We start from the raw sequence: 21,486 nt of genomic DNA, 5'->3' as shown, positions 1-21,486 counted from the left end.
TCATTGTCTCCTCCCAGCTTCTGGTGGTGGCTAAAAGGCCTTGCCTGTCTTGGCCTATAGCTGCAACACTTCAATCTCTACCTTGGCCATCACATAATGTTCTCCCCTGGCGTGTGTCTCCCTGCTTATAAGCATATTGGCCACATTGGATTAGAGGTCCACCCTACTCCAGTATTCACTAATTATATCTGCAAAGACCCTCTTTCTAAATAAGGTCACATTCTGAGGTACTAGGAGTAGAACTTTCACACATCTTTTGGGGGAACACAATTCAACCCATAACAGGCGGTTTCAGGAAACCTGAACATGCAGGAAGCCCAGAGACGCCATCAGCAATGGCCTCAGCTGCCCGAAGCACCAAAATCAGTGATTCTCGGGGGCACAAGGGGACACCTAGAAGTCACTGACCGATCCCATGGCTATTGTTCACTATCATCTGAGCACTTGCCCACAGCTCCCACCAGGACATCATGGCTTCTGTCTTTTACCCTTCAGATCTCACACGGGTGCTCCTCATCAGCAGGATCTAACTAGGACCCTGCTGACCTGGTGACCCAGGAGAAGTCATCCCGAGCTGCATCTTTCTGCTATGAACTGAACGCTGCGTTCCCCCAAACTTCATCTGTTGAAGCCCTAATCCCCAATTGATGGCATTCGGAAGTGCGGCCTTTGGGTGGTAACTAGGTCCTGTGGGTGGAGCCCGCATAAAAGGGATGAGTTCTCTTGTAAAAAGAGACCAGTGAGAGGTGATCTCTCTGCACCATATGAGGACGCAGCAAGAAGGCGCCAGGCTGCAAAGCGAGGGCCCGCACCAGGAGTCGAATCACCTGCACCTTGACTTGAACTTCTTAGCTTCCAGAACTGTGGGAAGTAAATGTCTGATGTTTAAGACACCTAGTCTTTGGTTACAGTATTTTTGTTACAGTAGCCTGGACTAAGACACACTCTGAACACAGAGGAGAGCTTAGAAATGAAGGAAAGCATGAAGTATCAACAGACAATATGCAGCACACTCATTCTGACCCAAACTGGAGCCCCCAGAGGTATCTGTCTATTCATTCAAAATATTCACTGAGTACCTGTTACATGATGAAGAATTAAATACATATAGAATTAAATAAAACACAGTCTGTGGTTGGAGGTATATTTTTAGTTGAATTGAGAAAATACACATGAATAATTATAAGGGGTATTGTGAAAACTTTTATAATCTATAAAAATAAGGTCAAGTTTCTGTCTTCTCATTGGTCGTGGTATCAGATTAAAATGGGTAAGTGGATAGTCTCCAAATTCGAAGAGTACAATAATACACAGGCTATGTAGCAACCCCAAAACTTTAGTTTGAAAGATCATAGATAGATCGTCACCTGCCTGCTAAAATCTGAGGGAAAATCAAAGTCCCACAAAATTGCCACTCGGCTTCCAAAACGCTGCTCCCTCTGGTCTCTCCTCCTACTCGGTGGCCACTCCTTCTTGTCTCCTGCACTGCCATGTCCTCCTGTCCTCAACCCTGAGATACAAGAGGATCCCAGGGCTCAGCCTGGGCCCTCTTCTCTTCCCTGGCCATGCTTCTTGGGTTACTGTCAGTCCCTTGAGTTGAGGCACCGTCTGCATGCTGATGACTCTGACTCCATCTCCAACTGGACCCCACCCGACTCCTGATGCCACCTCAGTAGCTCCACTGACACGCCTAACAGCCTCTGAAACTTAACTTTTAGTAGCTGCGTCCCCGCAACCAATCTCCCTCCTTCCATCAGTACAGACCTTGTGTTTTAGCTGTGAGGACGGCTGTCTAGCCAAAGACCGTATTTACTCCCGTGTTACACAGGGCCATGTGAGCTTGCCAGTGGGGTGTGAGAAGCAGTGACACGTGTCACGATCAGGTCTGGCCTTTACAGGAAGGGGTATCCTCTCCGTTCCTCCTCTCTCTCTCCTGCAGAAGTGAGGGAGGAGTGCAACCTTCCACTGGACACCCAGAAGCTCTCTTCTGAGAACAGAAGACCAACAAAATAGAAAGACACCAGGTCCTCAGCACTGTAGCCACTAAGCCACCCCTGCATGGCTTTACTCTCAAGGTTGTCAGATGAGAGGGAGAAAAAATTCCGGTTTAATGTACTATTGGTTCTTGTTACATAGCCAGACCTGTATTGCAATTTTCAAAATGACTAATGTCAAATTCCTATGCACATCCCACCCCCAAACCTGCTCTTCCTACAGTCTCCCTCACTTCCACAAATGCTAAAACAGTTCTTCCAGTTGTCACACCCCAGATTTTAGTTCTCCTGAACTCCTCTGTTTCCCTCAATCCCCGATCCAATCCTCAGAAAATCTCATTGGCTCTACCTTCAAACACAGGATATTTGTAGATACTGAGGAATTCTTGTTGCTTCTTGTTAAGTGCGGTAATGGTATTGAGGCACTCTGTTTCAGAGATACTTATTGAAATATTTACAGACCCAATCACCCGATGCCTAGGATCTGCTTCACAATAACATGGAAGGGGGAGAGGGTGTCAATGCAACAGATGATCCCGAGTTGGGAATTGTGGAAGCCGAGTGTTGGACACTCACGGTTTCATTTTACTATTCTCTTATCTTTTATGTTTGAAATTTGCCATGATTCTCCTTGAAAACACGTTCAGTTTCCCAACACCTGTACCACCGCGGTCCTGATCCAGGTCAGTATCTTCCCTACAACCCTTCCCTGACGTCTCCCCACGCCCTTCCCCGCTGTGCCTGTGCTCAGCAGGGTGCTGGAGTGGCCCTGTCCAACGTGACGGCTCAGGTCTCTCCTGTGCTCTGGAGTCCTCCAGGGCTCCAGTCTCATTCAGAGGAAAAGCCAGTCAGGTCCCCGCTGCTGCCCACGAGGCCTGTTTCCATCAGACGCCCTCTGATGGCGCTCGCCTCCTCCTAACTCTCCCCTCGCTCGGCCCTGTGCAGCGTGCTGCTCTCCTTGCTGTTCCGCAGACACACCAGGTGGACTCCTGCCTCGGGGCCTTTGCACTTGCTGTTCCTTTCTCCTAGAATGCTCTTCCTGCAGATACTGCTTCAGGCTTCTGCTCAAATGTCACCTCCTCAGTGAGGCCTTCCCTGACCACCAGCACAGACAAGGAGCCCCACCCACGTTCCCCTCACTCCACTTCGTTCTTCTCCCCCTCGCACTTCTGTCCAGCTGGCGAGCTACGGATCGGCTTCCGCGTTTGCGTGTGGCCATTCCTCTCTCCCTGCACCTGGAACGGCGCCTGGCCCTCACGGTTCTTACTGAATAGCTGTCGGTGCGTGAAGGGAGAGTAGAGCAGGAAGGGATGTAAAAGGCCATCACTCTGTCCTGCTGGAACAGAGAGTGGGGCAGAGGAGGCCGCCAAGGACCTGCGACCTCAGGACACATCGGCTCTCAACGTTGGAGGCCGGGTGTCTACAGGAGCTGATGGCAGCGAGGCTACCTCGGAAGGCAGGGCGGGCACCGGGCTGTAGGAAAGCGGCTGCCACCAGGAGGGGCGACGTGAGATGCAGAAGGCTCAGACGACAGGAGAAGCTGACATGCTTCGCGTGCTTGTCGGACCCATGCCCGACTGCTTTATGTCAGCATATTACGGGGGAACACATGTTGCGGTTATGTATAGTGCCCTTGCCCCGCCCGAGTCGGAGCTTCAAGCGCGTGCATCCCCCAGACAGTGCGCGCCGCGCCCATTAGGTGTGAACACCCCCCCCCGCCCGTCCACACCCGGTGAACGTCATTACTGTGTGTGCACACAAGCATTGGGCAGTTACGTCAGTTAGTACCAATTTGCTGGTGAGTACATGCGGCGCTTGTTTTCCCATTCTTGTGATGCTTCACTTGGTAGGATGGATTGTTCGAGGCATCAGTTGGGGGAGTCCACGGCTCCCAAAGGCGTTGCAGCTCCTGCACCTTCATCAGATTTTTTTTTTTGATTTTTTTTATTTATTTATTTATTTTTTTCCTCACACCACATTAACAGGACCTTCATCAGATTTTTAACTGAGCATTTAATGAACTAAGCAGGGCTGCAATGAACATACTAAGAATTCTAGAACCACCCATGAGGATATGTATTTTCCAGGCCACAGAAGTCAAAGGGAAAAATAGAATTTTCTTTACTTTTCTAGAATTGAACTGAAGTTCTCTCTCAACATCTCATTCTAACTGAAAACATAAACTAGCCATTACCGGGGGAACCCAACTCAATTCTGACTTAAATTCGCTCAAACAGCTGCCTGAGAGGGAACAGAAAGAGAGAACAGAGGCAAAGGCACGTGTTAGTTTCCTGTAGCCGCCACGGTGCATTTCCACAGTCTCAGTGCCTCAGAGCCACACCAGGCTGTTAACTTACAGTTCTGGACAGCAGAAGTGTGACACGGGTTGCCCTGGCACAGTCTCAGTAGCTTTGTTTCTCCTGAGGCTCCAGGGGAGAGTCCTTTCCTCGACTTCCCTCCCCCGAGGCTGCCCGCCAGCCCTGGCTCCTGGCACCTTCCTCCGTCTCCAAAGCCGGCACTCACATCTCTCCACCCTCTTACCGGGTGACAAGTCTCTCTGACGGGCCCAGCTGGAAAGATGTCTCCACTTTTCAGGGCACATGTGATTAGATGTGGCCGTCCCAGACGATCGGGGGTGACCCCTCAACCGCAGTGCTCGTGACGTCAGTCACATGTGCCGAGTCCTTTGCCGTGTCAAGTAACACGCTCACGGGTCTGGGGACTAGCACAGACATCTGGGGGCGGGCATTATGTGCCTATCACGGGCAGAGATAAAAGAATGATTCAAGGATATTTTTGTAAAACTAAAGATATAAAAATAACCTTAAATGTATCCATTCACTTAACACAGGTTTACCGAGCACTCGCCGTGTGCCAGGCCCACTCCATGCAGCAGTGAAGGTGTCAGCAAGCACCTGCCCTCGTGAAGCTCACAGCGCAGAGGCAAGAGAAGAAACGGGAAGACTAGGTGCCAGCTGGCAGACATGAGGACTAGAAGGGAAATTTAAAGGGTGGAGCCGGAGAAGTACGGTGTTTTGGGTAGAGCATGTGGAAAGGCTGCTCAGAAGGGCAGGTGTAGTGGCACAAGCCCATAGTCCCAGCCACTCGGGAGGCTCAGGTGGGAGGATACTTTGAGCCCAAGAGTTCAAGGCCAGCCCGGTCAGTATACCAAGGTCCTGCCTCTAAAAAAAGTAAATAAATAAAATAGCATAAAGAAAGGCCTCTCAGAGGATAGAAAAAGAAGATTGGGAAAGGGAAAGCTATTTGAGGGAAGAGCACTCTGGTCAGAAGAAAAAGCAAGTGCAAAGGCCCTGCGGTAGGACTAAACTTTGGAGTTTCAAGGAACAGAACAGAAGACGAGTGTGATGGGTGTGTAATGGGGGAGACGCAGTGAAGGAGGTCAGAAAGGTGGACAGGGGCCAGTGTTTGTAAGGCCTGGCTGGAGTGACAATTTTATTATCAGTGCATTGGAGGATTTTGTGAAAGGGAGTGACATGATCAGATTTACTGTTTTAAAAAGGTCACTTTGTCCATCAACCAATGAATGGATAAACAATATATGGTATGTCCACACAGTGGAATATCATACAACCATAAAGGGGAATGAAGTACTGGCGTATGCTACAGCATGGAATGAACCTTCAAAACATTATGCTCGGTGAAAAAGCCAACCACAAAAGGCCACGTATCATATGATTCCATTTATATAAAAGGAGCAGAAGAGCCAGATCTGTAGAGCTGCAAAGTTGCTTCATGGCTGCTTAGGTCTGGGGGAGGGGGAGGAGGTTGAGGAGTGATGGCTAAGGGCCAGGGTTTCTGTAGGAGGTGGTGAAAATATCCTAAAGTCAGATCGTGGTGCTGGTTGCACATCTCTGTGAACATACTATACTTAAGGCACTGAACTGTACACTCTCAGTCGGTGAATTGTGTGATGCGTGAACAGGCCACTCTGGAGATACCCGGGTGAACTTGTATCTCGAGCACACATGTTCACCTTCACGATAGACGCCGCAAGACGACAAAGTGATGACAAATTTAAATTCACAAAGAAAAGGGGAATTCGAGAGAAAAGGACAGGCAACAAATTCTGGAAGCTGAAAAGTAGATCAGTATCAGGTCACTGACTCAGCAGACCAGAGAGGGCAGAAATCCACACAGGCCATGGCAAAGGCCCAGAGGCAGCCAACGTGCCTGGCAGGACGCTGGAAACAGCCATTAATTAGAACGCCCCAGCGCCTCCTACTGGCGAGCTGCAGCGTGGACCGAGCCCGGAGCCTGGCTGGAGGCCCGTGGACAGACACCGCCCGGACTCTCTCCTCCACCACGCACAGCCCTGAGGGTCGGCCAGAGGGACTCGGCCCGGGCGCCAGGCACAGGTGCAGGTAGGAGGACGAAACTCGGCACAAGGGAGGAGGTGCACGTCCGCACGCTCCATGCTGAGGGCGCCCGTCAGGCCTCGCCCCCCGTCAGGCCTCTCCCCCTGTCAGGCCTCGCCCCCCGTCAGGCCTCGCCCCCCCCCTCAGGCCTCGCCCCCCGTCAGGCCTCTCCCCCCCGTCAGGCCTCTCCCCCGTCAGGCCTCGCCCCCCCGTCAGGCCTCTCCCCTGTCAGGCCTCTCCCCCCCCGTCAGGCCTCTCCCCCCCGTCAGGCCTCTCCCCCGTCAGGCCTCGCCCCCCATCAGGCCTCGCCCCCCGTCAGGCCTCTCCCCCTGTCAGGCCTCGCCCCCCGTCAGGCCTCGCCCCCCGTCAGGCCTCGCCCCCCAGTCAGGCCTCGCCCCCCGTCAGGCCTCTCCCCCGTCAGGCCTCGCCCCCCGTCAGGCCTCGCCCCCCGTCAGGCCTCGCCCCCCGTCAGGCCTCTCCCCCGTCAGGCCTCGCCCCCCGTCAGGCCTCGCCCCCCGTCAGGCCTCGCCCCCCAGTCAGGCCTCGCCCCCCGTCAGGCCTCGCCCCCCCGTCAGGCCTCGCCCCCCGTCAGGCCTCGCCCCCCGCCGGCCGCCTTGCCCCACGAACCCACCCACAGCCACCGAGGCAGGAGACTGTGGAAGTCCTCTCTGGACCTGAGTGAGGACGTTTCTGTTGCAACAAGACTGTGTACTGATCCCAGCCCTTCCTGGTTTACAACCACAGACACTGATTTTTCACACTCGCGGGTCTGCAGGTTGACGGGGCTTCAGCTCATCTCAGCTGAGCTCACGGGGGCTCGGACTGCAGTTCAGGTTGACGTCTTCCTTACGGATCTGGTCATCTGGGGCTAGTGGCTACTTGGCTCGTGTTCCTGTGGTGAGTGACAGAGGACAAGAGGGCAAACTGAGGGACACACGCAGCGTATTTAAAGGCTCGGCTCCAATCGCAGCTGTTCACGTTCCAAGGACCCAAGCAAGTCCCCAGGCAAGCGCTGCCCCACCAGACAGGGAAGTACACTTCTCCCCAGGGCCTGGCAAAAATAGGCAGAAAAATGGAAATGTATGGACAAATAATGCTACAGATCACACAGCCCAAGAGAAAGGACACATGCTCATGGACCGCTGGGCTCCTCGGATGAAACTGCCCAGTCAATCACACTGTGGCAAACTTTTGGTCTCGAGACCCCTTAATATTCTTCAAAAGTATCGAGGACACCAAAGAGATTTTGTTTGTGGCTTATATCTGCCAACATTTTGAAATCAAAAGAAATAAATGCTTTAAATATTTATTAATTCACTTTAAAAATAGCAATAACAAGCCCATTATGTGTGTAAATAATATATTTTTATTAAAAATAACTTTTATCCAAAACAAGCAAAAATTTAGTGGAGAGAGTAGCATTGTTTTAAAATTTTCAAGTCTCTTAAAGGTTTGGCTTAAAAATCAATCTGAATTTTCCGATTTGCTTCTGCAATCAATAGGTTGTGATATGTTGTTTGGATGAAGTGTTCGAAGACTAGAGATATGTAGTTAGAAAAGGGAGGAGTATTTCAAAAGCCTTTTCAAACAATCGCAGATATTCTCTTTTGATACTGCATCAAAAGTGTACAAGTCATAGTTACTTAAAGGCTTGTTACAATGTGGAACCTATTACTATGACCATATCATTGCACTGTTTGCCTTCTGCTGTATTAAGATCTACCCGCCTATCTGCCACTTTGAATGGGGGAGAGCCATACATTTTACCAATACATGGTTTTGTATTGGTTCATAGAATCATGCAGATCTTCTAAAATGTTGACATATTTCATTATACACCATCAAAATGTCGCATTCATTATTATCACTGCTGATCTCATCAAAGTTTAATTATTAGTGAGATGACAAACTCACACTGACAAACAAAGTTTTCAAAATTTTATCCACTGTCTTAAAGCTTGAATTTTATCATTGCCAAAAAGTACTGTCAGTCATTTCCTTCAAGTGACAGGCTAACTAACTTCACTCATTTTCAAGATAATGTCTACCAAAGGCCAAAGTCTGAATAACCATAATTAGTCTGCAAGTTATTCAGTTATTCTTTCAAAAAAGATGGCATTCCATGAAGAAAAGTAGCTAGTTCAGTTTGCAACTCCATTGCAGAAGTGCTTTTCCTTGAGTCAACCATTATACTTCAGAGGCAGCAAGAGTGCCTTAGACGCACTTCTCATTTTAGCTAGAACTGGCCGAACTGTATAAGAAAGCCAAGATCTCCAAGTAGCCTTGAAGTAGCAATGCAATAAACAGTGAGTTTTATCGCAATATCAGTAGAATGCAATAGCAGATTCAGAATAGGCAGGAAAGAAAATAAAGGGATAGGCAGAGAACTTAAGAGATTTGTAGTCTTAACTTTATAGTGGCAGGCCAACCATTTGAGCTCTGAATTTTCCTTAATTTGCCCATCAATTTAAACATGTGCACAAGAAGTGTTCAGAATTTAGAATATTTACTCCAATATAGAAGCAATTCTTCAACCTTCACCCAAGCATAAGACTTGTCCTCCATCCTCCAGGCACAAGTGATGACCGGGCTGAACCTGTGTTTTGCGGGGAGGAGGCATGTGTGACACAGGAGATGCATTTGGCTTTTCTAGCTGTCACATCTTCCAAAAGTCTTCTTGGGCAAAGTTCAAGATGACTGCAGACCAGCTCTCTGGCCCAATACTCTCATTGCCACAGAGTATTAAAAAGATGTGTACTTGAGGGTCAAAATTTAATAAAATCAATATATTTTCTGCTTCATGAAAGATATTCTCAAGCGAAAGCAGTTTTTTATTGTTATTTTAAATGTGCGGCAGGGAAGAGTTTAAAAACTATTAGTAGAGTGTGATGCTGCTGCCTTGATTTGTACGTATGCATACACCCACATATAAGGAGATTCATTGTAAGCAATTGGCTAGTATATTAATCCTTGTGGAAGCTGACAAGTCAAAAGTCTGCCGGGTCAGCCAGAAGGCTGGAGACCCAGGGGAGCCAGTGCTGAGTTCCAGTAGAATGAAATCTGCTAGAAACAGGAAGAACTACAGTTGCAGATGAAGACCAAAGGTGGTCTGCTGAAAGATTCCCTCCCTTGCTTAGGAGTGGCAAGTCTTTTAGTTCCATTTAGATGAGGCCCACTCACATTATGGATAGCAATCTGTTTTACTCAAAGTCCGCTGATTTAGGCCAGCAACATGGCAGAATAGGAAGCCCCAAACCCTTCCTCCTCTCACAGAGACACCAAATCAATAACCATACATGGACCAATTCCCTTTTGAGAAATCCAGAAATCAGCTAAGAGGATCCTGTATTGCCAGCAAGCACAAAACCAACTGCATTGAGATTACAGAAAAATTTATGGCGCCTACCCATCAGAGTCCCTGTCCCCAGCTCAGCATGCCATAATTGAGAGGAAACTCCCAACTCTTCACTTCTCCCTGGAGACAGAAAGAGAAGAAAGACAGAAAGACTGGATAGGCCTGTGGATGAATGAAAGGGCAGGTCAAGGAAAATGAGCACTGCACTGGATCAGCCTGGCCTCTCCTGCATGGGGGCAAATGGTGCATGACTGTTTCTCATGAACCAAAGGTGGCCCTTGGGCCAGAGAGCTGGTCTGCAGTCATCTTGAACTTTGCCCAAGAAGACTTTTGGAAGATGTGACAGCTAGAAAAGCCAAATGCATCTCCTGTGTCACACATGCCTCCTCCCCGCAAAACACAGGTTCAGCCCGGTCATCACTTGTGCCTGGAGGATGGAGGACAAGTCTTATGCTTGGGTGAAGGTTGAAGAATTGCTTCTATATTGGAGTAAATATTCTAAATTCTGAACACTTCTTGTGCACATGTTTAAATTGATGGGCAAATTAAGGAAAATTCAGAGCTCAAATGGTTGGCCTGCCACTATAAAGTTAAGACTACAAATCTCTTAAGTTCTCTGCCTATCCCTTTATTTTCTTTCCTGCCTATTCTGAATCTGCTATTGCATTCTACTGATATTGCGATAAAACTCACTGTTTATTGCATTGCTACTTCAAGGCTACTTGGAGATCTTGGCTTTCTTATACAGTTCGGCCAGTTCTAGCTAAAATGTAAACATTGAAAAGTCATTTGAAACTGAAAAAAAAGACAGGGGGGGGGGAGTTAAAGAGGCTTTTTAAAATCAAACCACCATGGAAACTGTTTTACCCAAAACTTTGGTCCACTGTCTTCCTATTGGGACAACTGAAGTTTGAACAACTTCTAATTTTGTCAGAAATAATTTGGATCTAACCGTTTTTGTAAACCAGCAAGTGTGTATTATGGTCTCATGGCTAGAGTGCTGAGGTAAAAGCTATTGGACCTTTGATTTTTTTTCATGTGTATGTATAAATTTAGATGTGTTTTGTGTATGTACATGTACTATATTATATATTGTGTCTACATGGTACTAAATTGCCTTATAAATAAGGGAGCACTCATAAATTAAGTAAATAAGTCAAAATGCTTTTCAAGTTCACTTAAATTTAGTAATCTGGTGAATAAACTGGTTTAAAAAATTATTGGTAAAGAAAAAATATAAGTGTCTTCAAAATTGTCAGCATCCAGTTTTCCCTGGGTTTCCTGGTCATTTTTATATTTTGCCTCTGCTAGATATTTTAAGGTGTCAGGGTTTGACACTAAGGTTATAAAACTATAAACCCATCCATAACCAAAATGATCTGTGTTCATGTGATTTTTGATAATAAGACTAATTTAATATTGTTGGTTTAATGAAAACAGCTGTATCTTTTGAGTTATTGGCAAAAACATCCATGTGTTTAAGGCTATTACTTAGGTGAATACCTAATATTCACAGACTATAAAATTGTTAACAAGAAAATAACTAAAAATGGGCCAAGCATGGTGGCTCATGCCTGTAATCCTAGTACTTTGGAAGGCTGAGGTGGAAGGATCACTTGAGGTCAGGAGTTCAAGGCCAGCCTGAGCAACATAGTGAGACCCTGTCTCTCCAAAAAATTTAAAAATTAGCTGGGCCTGGTGGCCCATGTCTGTAGCCCCAGTCCCAGCTATGTGGAAGGCTTAGATAGGAGGATAGATTGAGCCTCGAGTTTGAAATTGCAGTGAGCTATGATTGATGCCACTACGCTCTAGCTGCAGTGACCAAAAAAAAGAAAGAAAGAAAATAACTTAAAATGATAACTAGCTTTGTCTAATATCTTAGTTTTCATAAGTAATCTAAGTAAACTGCTAAAATAAATTAATCAGGTAAATGTAAATGAGATTATTACTTATGAATAAAATTTCATATAATGTAATATTTTAAAGTTATAGCAAATTAAATACTACTCATTGAATGTCTGGGTCATTTCCAATTGACAGAAAAATTATGTTATAGGAAACACTTGCCTAAAAATTATAAAATGGTTTTCATCTATAAAACACTGATAAATGACAGACAATTCAAGATTTCTTGCTTCCTGGATTTTAACTAAGATTTGGATTACTGGAAGTTAGAATTTCTGGTTAATGTATGTAGCCAAAAATAAACATATAAGATGTGCTTTTGAGAAAAAAATTGTAAGAAAGACATAAAATGTGTTATTTGTTAAGAAAAAAATAATTTTGTCTAATTTGGAAGTTATTTGAAGATTAATTCAAAATGTGAATTTAGGAAGGAAATAAAGCAAGCTATAAAGGAACCAATAAATAGAAGAGAGAGATACAAAGTTATGAATATTAAAATATATTTTTGATAAATAAGGTTAAACAGAAAAGAAAATAATTTTACATGAGAAAGAATCCTGTATGGTCAATTTTTATCCTAAAGTAAAATGACTGGTTATTTAGAAAAAGAGAAATTTAGGACAAAGCAGAAAGTCCAAGCATGTTGTAGATGGTCTGTGTAAGTCATAATAAGGTTCATAAAAAGGAATTTATAAAGGAGCTTTATATGAGATTAAGTTGGCTATAACTAAAAGGAAAAATCTTTAAGGTGAAACAACGTTTTCTTAAAGTAGTAATCTGTTCTTGATGAAATTCTAAGATATTTTAATTTTAATTCTATAACCTGTTTCTTTTTAAAGCTTCTCAGATTTATATCTCAAAAGCCCAACTTTGGCTGTATCTCACTGCTTTCAGCCTTTTCTCCCCTAGAAAGCCAGAATGATAACTCTCTCCTTCAGCTTCTCATCAGCTCCTGAAATTCCCCCCTCTGGTTCTAAGTCTGTTGTTATGGCCTGACACCAAAATGTTTTATCTTAAAGGTTTAGAAAAGCAGTGTTTCCCCCCAATGTAACTTAATTCTATACTCAGCTTTTCTGGATATGTCAGAATTCTTTAATATGGTCGAAAAACTTCTCACGCTGTCACTAAGAGCCCTGTGTTCCCCTACTCAAGGCATTAGTTTTTCTTGCTAACATTCCTCTATAATGTGTACACTCCCACCCTGGACGCACTCTTGCTGTGTCTGATTAATTCAAGGACTTTTCATCAGGTTTGACTTCCAACTTTTTATGGAAGTCAGTTGGTGGACGGAAGTTCCTGACAGTGCAAATTCCACCCTCTGGCAAGGGTGCCCCTGGGAAGCCTTGTGGACTACCCGGACAAGGGCATACGCAGCTGTAATCTCCACTCACCTGGCAGTCGTTTGGGACACCCAACGGCTCTAGGTTGACTCCATTTATCCAAATTGCATTGTTGCCAGTAGCGTACAGTGGCAATAGCTTTCCTGGTGGATAGACCAAAATTGACCACCTGAAAACTAAAATGTGACCTCATTGGAGGAATTGGAACTTGGCTAGATATATTTGGACAAGCCAAATTCACAGCTAATAGAAAGAGGCATTCTGTAGAGAAAAATTCAAAATAGGCTACATAGAAGGAATGCTATTCCAAGAAGAGGGAAAAGGAAGGGAAGCTGCACTCCTCAAATGGATAGAAAGGACCAGATGAACCATAAAAAGATAATCTTAAACCGAAAGGTGGGAATGGGCATGTATTCTAAGCCAATAAAGGCTCATGTCCATGTTGTTACAATTGGAGTCTGAGGTGGCTATGAAGCCTACCATACTCGGGGCTGCAGTCAATCTAAACACCCACGGAAAACACATGGTCCCTGAAATTTATGGACATTTGTAGATGGTAAATGTGACCTCAGACACTGTAAAGCTCAAGTGCCGGAGTTGAATGAGGCTTAAATGTGTTCCGTAGTTCAACTGGCAGGCTTTGGGGCCATCGTAAATCATATGCAGATAGTCCCCATGGGGAGCTGATGGATGGGCTATTTTTAGTTAGTGAAAACACATGGTATCCTATTTTCAGGCTGTGAAAATAGAAAGGGACCCTCAAACCACTTGGAACCCTGATTTCTCCCAAGTTTGGCTTCTAATAACCACTCCCACGGGATATAACATTTGGTACATGGGAAAGTGCTGATTTTGTCAGGAGGATTGACAAAATGACACTGGAGAATTATATGATTTCTTCTGTCACAAAACCTCTTTTCCTTCCCACATACCGGTACATAGTGCAACACAAAGGTGGTGGGAAAAACAGATTTGTCAACTGTGAACAAACCCTTTGACAGTTTAGACACCGAAGAACTCATGTTTCTTGAATTTGATTTATACCCCTCAGGATGTTGTACCCAGGGAGATCAATTGGCCAGAAGAAAAGACTGTTAATAATGAGGTTAAACACATTATAAATCTAACTGGAGAATAGGACGGTGCATGGGGGTGTTTTCCACTGGTTAGGTTGTTTCACTGCCTTTTGGTTCTACCTAGAACTTTTGTGGACGCCTAATCTCCACTATTGTTATGACGCTTCTCACTATGCTATCATCCTATATCTCTTGTAAATACTACACCAGATACAGGAAAAGAAAAGAGATCCGATCAAAGACCTGATCATGATAGCTTGTAGAATAGATCTGTTTTTCCAGACTGAGCCCTGGGCCTGGCACTCTGGCCCCTTAAACAATTGGCTCTAAAATCAGGTCAAACCGTGTCTTTCCCCTAAGATCTGACATCACTTGTACTGAAACTATCGTCACCGATGCCACACGATTAAATAGACAACCCTGGGAACGACCCTTCCTAGCACCACAAGACCTCCTGCTGATTGTTGGCAAATGAATTCCATGGAATGGTCTTTGGCCCAAAGGGGGAACTGAGGACTGAACTCTGACTATTTTTTCTCTCTCTCTTGCCCAAATTCCTTTGTAAGAAGCCTGGTGAGTCATGCCTGCACAATAACATCTCATTAAGTGGGTTTTTATTCACCCAGTATAGGCATAACGTGGCTTACTTTCCAGCCTGAATCTAGTACAGCATCGCAGGACAGATGGAAGACCCCATCTTACCTCAAGCCTTCCTTTCTACTGGCTCCAGGTCTTTAGGCAACGTTGAACTCTTTTAACCAATTGCCAACTAAAAGCTCCCTAAAGCCCACCTATGGCTATAAGCCTTCACTTCAAATCGCCCTGCCTTCTCAGGCCAAACCAATGTATACCTTCCATGTATAGATTTCTCGTTTCACCTACAATTCCTACCTCCAAGAGTGTATAAAACTAAACTATAACCGGGAGGCCTCAGGCACACTTCCTCAAGGCCTTTGACACCATGTTCCCTGGGCCACCACAACACATGTTTTGACTCCTTAAAGTATTTTACAGCATTTGGAAGTTTTTCCGTTAACAGCACACTCCTCAGTTTTCTGGCTCTGTTCTCTAATCTTGATGCCCTGCCTTCTTCTGAGCACCTCAGTTTCCTTCTGGGCTCTCACCAGTTGGGCTGAAGGGCTAGTAGCTCTTCCAGCATCTCTTCTGTTGGTGAAGGTGTCACGGCCATCTCACTGATTTGGAAAATGTCTTTGCAGCACAGCCAGCCAGGCAGGATGCTAAGGGTTGTTTAGGGTTAGGGAGCTGGTTGACCAGATGCCCATACAAGGAAATGGCCACATGTTGTGTTCCTGCTCTGAGCTATAGCTGAGCTCTGCAAATGCTTTCCCTGGGGCTTTGCTCTCCTGCTGGGACCTCTGATGCTCCCCTTGTCGCTCATGCACCATCCTCTTGGCTCCGCCCAGCTTCTCCTCGTGCCCTTGCTGCTACTTCAGTGATGGCATTAGGGTGACTGATTGTCCCAGCTTGCCAGGGACCGAGGGGTTTCTGCAATGCTCTTGGACCTCATTCTCTCCTCCCTCTTCCTAGTGTTATTACAAATACCCTCCCCCCAACTCTATAAAATAATTTAAAGCGGTTTATTCTGAGCCAGTAAGAGTAACCATGGCCACACATCCAAGGAGCCTTGAGCCCTGAAGCAGTTTGGCTTTGCAGGTTTGAGCGAAACAGGAACTGCAGGTAAAGTCATAAATCACTGCGTTGGTTTGGCCGGAGAAGGTGAGACATCTCCAAGTGGGGGCCGCTAAGTTATAGGAGGGTTCAGAGATTCTTTCATATGTCAAAGAAACAAAGCTTTGTCTAAAGACCTGGAGTCAAGTCCAGGTGTGCTGGCTCATGCCTGTAGTCTCAACACTTTGGCAGGCAAGGCGGAAGGCTTTCATGAAGCCAGGAATTCGAACCCAGCCTGAGCAACACAATAAGACCCCGTCTCAAAAAATACAAAAAATTTGCTTGGCCTAGTGGCCTGTGCCTGTAGCCCCAGCTGCTCAGGAGGATCACTTGAGCCCAGGAGTATGAGGTTGCCGTGAGCTATGATGATGCCACTGCACTCTAGCCTGGGCAACAGAGAGAGACCTTTTCTCTAAATAAATAAATAAAATAAAAAATTTGAATCCTCAAGAGAAAAGTAAAATAAAATTTAAATAAAAGACTTGGCATCAGTAAAAAGGGATACTTGAGGGAAGATAAGGAGGTCTGCTAATCAGAGAGCAAGCCACAAAGGTCCAACTCACAGCGGTCTGCTCAGCAAATGGAAGGCCTGCAGGTGTGACCTAACCTTGGCCTCGCACGGCCTCAGGTCCGGTTTGTACTTAGTCTGAACTCCAAACAGGAGGGAGTGTAAGGGGGTAGGGCTGACCTCCCTTCCCTTTCAGGGCTGGAACTAAGTTCTCAGGGTTTTCTGGGGTGCCCTGGGCTAAGTTGGCGGTGGGGGCTTTATCTTGGTCTAAATAGTGCCATGCTGCCTCTCGCCCCGGACCCCCACGCTGCGTGTGTGAGCATCCTTCCTCTCTCCTGCGTCCTCCCCGCCCTGCCCGCTCCCCTGCCTGTCACCGGGGGCCCGCCTCCCGTTCCTCAGGAGGGACAGGCCTGGCTTTCCCACCATGGGCTCGGGCCTGATGGTTTCTGATAAATGAGGAACATCTCTGGCCCCCCATCGCGGCCCAGCCCCACGCCCGGGCGGCCCCACCCACGCCCGCGAGGAAAGGGCCCCCCCCCGCCCGCGCAGACGCGGAACAGCAGACAGGGAGCAGGCCAGGCGCGGCCACGGCCACACGCCAGGTGACCGTGAGGCTGCATGTAGAGCCCACGCGTGTCTAGCTCCCAGCTCACGCCCATCCGTGTCACTGTGCCCTGCCCTGCTGTGACGGAAGCGAAGGCGACCATAAAAGCTGTCCTGAGTCAGGACTCGACGACCGCAGGGCAGGGCTGCGGCTCCCAGCGCTGCCCGCCGCTGCCGCCTAGTGCGGCTCCACTGCACGTCCACTGCGGTGGCACCTAATTAGTCCCCGCGTGTTTGGTCACAAAATTCAAAAAGCATTTCTTATGTGTCTGCCACGTGCTTGGCACATTATGAAATGTTTCACCGACATCATTTCATTGATGCTTTCTAAGAGTCAAGCAGCAGCCCAAGGAGGTGGGCGTCAGTTCTGCAGCCTCAGAAGCAGGCTTGGCAAGGCTAAGCACCCGCCCGACACGGCTGCTCTGGCCTCTGTTCCCAGGGCTTTTGAGTAAAAGCTGCCTTGATCGAGCAGTAATTGCCAACAAATATTCACTTTTATGTCCTCGAGCAAATTATAAACTGTTACAAGGCAGCAAACATCTCTTAGGTTTCTTTGTCATCCCTAAGATGCATTGGCCCAGTGCTAAACACAGCCTGTGCTCACAACAGGCCTTCGATTGACACTGTCCAAGGGTTACCAAACAAACAAACAAAAATCTAAAAAATCAAAAACTGAAAGAACCCCAAACAACCAAAACTGCGTGTGAGGCCCATTTTCTTGGTGGAAGGATTAGTTACAGGTTATAGGGAAAGTCTGGAGAGAAAACAAACAGTTATTGTGCTCCCTGTGTGTGCTCAGCCCACTCGCAATGACTGTCTCAGAAAATAGGTCCAATTCCTAATAGGTCCCATTTCATAGATGGGAAGCCTGAGCCCAGAGACATTTGCTCTCTTTCCCAAAGTCTCACGGATCACCAAGTGGTAGGTCTCCTCCCCGTGTAAGCTTCTCTGCTTGTGCTGCCAGCTGCCCTGCTCGGCGCTTTTGACTCGGGCCAGGTGAGTTGGTCACCGAGTCACCTGTGAGCGTCTCACCTGGGGGCTGCGTGTGGCTGTGTCCCGTGACGAGGTCCTGCTGGATTCCTGCTGAGGCTCGGGGGACGGGCTCGGCTGGCAGGCACTCTTCTCATTAAGGCCTCTGGGGGGCTGGATCAATTGCGGCCTTTTCCTCAAGGAATCAGTATTTTTGGAAAAGCAAAACCCTGGGAAAGAAACACGGAGTGCCGGGGCTAGGCAGAAGATTAGAAACTCTCCTTGGGTTTGTTGTGGAGGGAGATATAGGAAACCTTTAATCGGATGACTCTTCAGCCAGGGCGTACACAGGAAATTTATGAGATCGAACCTGTGCTGGCGGCCTGGCCCTAACCTGGCTTCACATGCGGATCTGGAGATTGTGTTATCCAGGGAGTGGAAACCATGGCCTAGAGGAGAAAAGTGGCCCATGGCCCAAAAGATAGGTGGTTCGAGATTGTTGAAAACTTCCGGGGAGAAATTCTCCAGGGCATGCCAGATGTAAGAAGGGCATCCTTTGCCTGACCCTGGGCAGTCAGAAATCAGAAAAGTGTGTTCACAGTGACACTCTAAACATGAGGGTTTCATCTCCTCGGGGGACACAGTTACTTAGAACTGGGCTGGGCAGAGGAAGAGGCTTCTTTTATATTTGCTTAGTGACCACGTCCCAGAAGGGAGCGCAATTGACCACGCGTGGTGAATTTAAAGCGGGCCCGTGACTTCCTGAAATCCTCCTGTAACTATTTATTGAGTGCCTACCAGAGGCCAGACACACTTCTAGGTGTCAGGGATAGAACAAACAGAGAGCAGAAATCAAGTCCCTGTTTTCTCTCATTCTAGTGGCAGACAGTGTGATGTATAAAATAATTGTGACACAAAAGGCCAGGAAATGTGAGGACCGATGACAAAAGATGGTGGTGCTTCCTGGGAGAGGGATGCTTGTTGCTCTGGGGCCTGGGCACCCACCTCCTGGGAAACTTGTGAACTTTGGCCAGGAGGGTCTGGATCCCCCGCTGGGCTGCGTGAGTCAGCACTCAGAGTGTGAGTGGGGAACAAAAGCCAAGGACGTGGGAAGCATGAAATCCAGGAGCGCAGGCAGCCTCAGGAACCAGACAGGCATCCGAGGCCACTTCGAGGGGGCAGGCAGAGAGGCAGGGAGGCAGACCTGGCTCTAGAGAGGACAGCGCATATGCGGGCACAGCAGGATGGCCAGGAGGCTGCAGAGGGTCAGCTCAGAGAGCTTCCTGAGCTGGCCATAGCTTCAGACCTATTTTGTAGATGCCGGGTTCTTTCTTACAGTGCATAATGTCATAATTATTCTTCTTGTTCTTCTTGGGCACAATAATCATTAAATGCATAAAATCAAGAAATGCATGGATGAGTTAATTTTTAGCCTGAAAGATTAAAATACTCTAGAAGAATACAGAGCAAAGTGAGAAATTTTCTCTGATTCCCTCTCCATCCCAGTTTCCTTCCTGAAAGTAGCCACTGTAAATAGTTTAGCATGTATCTTCCGGACTCTTTTCCATGAACCCACGTCAAATCTGTACAAATGTGCTTGCCTCTTAAATCAGAAATGGAATTATAGTATGCACTTTGCTCCGTGACACACCTTTTTTCACTTTAAGGTATGTGTTGGAAATCTTTCTCTATCAGTAAGCATGTGTCTCATTATTTTTCAATGATATATTTTGTACATGTTCTATTTTCACTCTCATTTTTCTTCCAGAGAAAGAAATATCATTTGTTGCGTAGGCCACATTTTATCATAAAACAAATTCTCGGATTTATTTATCTGTTTCTATACTATCTGTTTTGTAGTATTAATCAATTGTATGTTTCTGAGTCAACAAACACTGTTTTAATTACTATGGGTTTGTAGTGTGGTTTTATCTGTGGTATAGCTAGTTCTATGTCCTTGTTCTTTTTGAAAATTTCACTAGTAATTTTTATATATTTTTATGTTAAGTTCAGAATCCACGTATTAAGTTTTATTAAAAGTTATGCTCAAATTATAATTGGAATTGTATTGAATATAAAGATTATGTGGAGAGAATTTTGACATTTTTATAATTTTTCTTACCATCTAGAATTATACCATGAATCTCCATTATTTAAAGTCTTAAAATTGTTGTTATTGTTCATTTCAAAAGTCTTAATAATTTTCTTCTTCTCAACATCACTAATCATCAGGAAAATGCAAATGAAAATCACAATGAGAGACCACCTTACTCTCGTCAGAATGGCCATTATTAGAAAGTCAAAAAACAGTAGATGTTGGTGCAGATGTGGTGAAAAGAGAACACTTACACATTGTATAATTTACATTGGGAATGTAAACTAGTACAACCTCTATGGCAAACAGTATGGAGATTCCTCAAACAACTAAAAGTCGATCTACTATTCGACACAGCAATTCCACTACTGTGTATCTAACCAAAGGAAAAGAAATCATTACATAAAAAAGACACATGGACTTTTATGTTTATCATAGCACAATTCACAGTTGCAAAGATATGGAATCAACCTAAATGCCCATTAACAGATGAGTGGATAAAGAAAATGTGGTATTTAGATACCATGGAATACTACTCAGCCAAAAAGAAGAATGAAATAATATCTTTTGCAGCAACTTGGGTAGAACTGGAAGCCATTATCCTAAGTGAAGTATCTCTCTAATCTGTTAAGCTGCTACTTACACTAATAGTTTTTTTTTTAAATGTCAAATAGCAAAGTATCCTTTGGCATTATTATTATTTTTATTTTATTTATTTTAGTGTATTATGGGGGTACAAGTGTTAAGGTTACACATATTGCCCATGCCCCCCTCCCCTGAGTAAGAGCTTCAAGCATGTCCATCCCCCAAACGTTGCACATCTTACTCATTGTGGTTGTATATACCCATCCCCTCCTCTGCCCCCAACCCTCCTGACTCCCGATAAATGTTACTACTGTATATCCACTTAGGTGTTGATCCGTTAATACCAATTTGCTGGTGAGTACATGCGGTGCTGGTTTTTCCATTCTTGAGACACTTCATTTAGTAGAATGGGTTCCAGCTGTATCCAGGAATATACAAGAGGTGCTATATCACCGTTGTTTCCTAAAGCTGAGTAGTATTCCATGGTATACATATACCACATTTTATTCATCCACTCATGAATTGATGGGCACTTGGGTTGTTTCCACAGCTTTGCAATTGTGAATTGTGCTGCTATAAACATTTGAGTGCAGGTGTCTTTTTTGTAGAGTGTCACTGGATCTTTTGTGTAGATGCCCAGTGATGGGATTGCTGGATCAAATGGTAGATCTACTTGTATCGCTTTGAAGTATCTCCATATTGCTTTCCACAGAGATTGAACTAGTTTGCAGTCCCACCTGCAGTGCAGGAATGTTCCTCTCTCTCCACATCCACGCCAGCATTTATTGTTTGGGGATTTTTTGATAAAGGCCATTCTCACTGGAATTAAGTGATATCTCATTGTGGTTTTGATTTGCATTTCCCTGATGATTAGAGATGTTGAACATTTTTTCATATGTTTGTTGGCCATTATTCTGTCTTCTTTTGAGAAGTTTGTGTTCATGTCCTTTGCCCATTTTTTGATAGGGTTGTTTGATTTTTTTCTTGCTGA

The 21,486-nt window shown here is 45.8% G+C and overlaps 1 long non-coding RNA gene across 1 annotated transcript; it reads right to left on the bottom strand.

The window, feature by feature from the left end:
- Positions 1-3,780: 3,780 nt before the first annotated feature.
- LOC142863112 (uncharacterized) lies at positions 3,781-7,151 on the bottom strand. The gene is made up of 3 exons (XR_012914011.1): positions 7,002-7,151; positions 3,983-4,750; positions 3,781-3,909 (listed from the first exon to the last, which is right to left on the bottom strand). It is a non-coding gene; the product is annotated as an uncharacterized LOC142863112 (long non-coding RNA).
- Between the last annotated feature and the right edge of the window lie 14,335 nt (positions 7,152-21,486).

The sequence above is a fragment of the Microcebus murinus genome, chromosome 21 (genome assembly GCF_040939455.1).
Source record: "Microcebus murinus isolate Inina chromosome 21, M.murinus_Inina_mat1.0, whole genome shotgun sequence".
Lineage (NCBI taxonomy): Eukaryota > Metazoa > Chordata > Mammalia > Primates > Cheirogaleidae > Microcebus > Microcebus murinus.
Note: the sequence above shows the minus strand (reverse complement) of the source record. Positions and strands in the feature narration are given on the sequence as shown.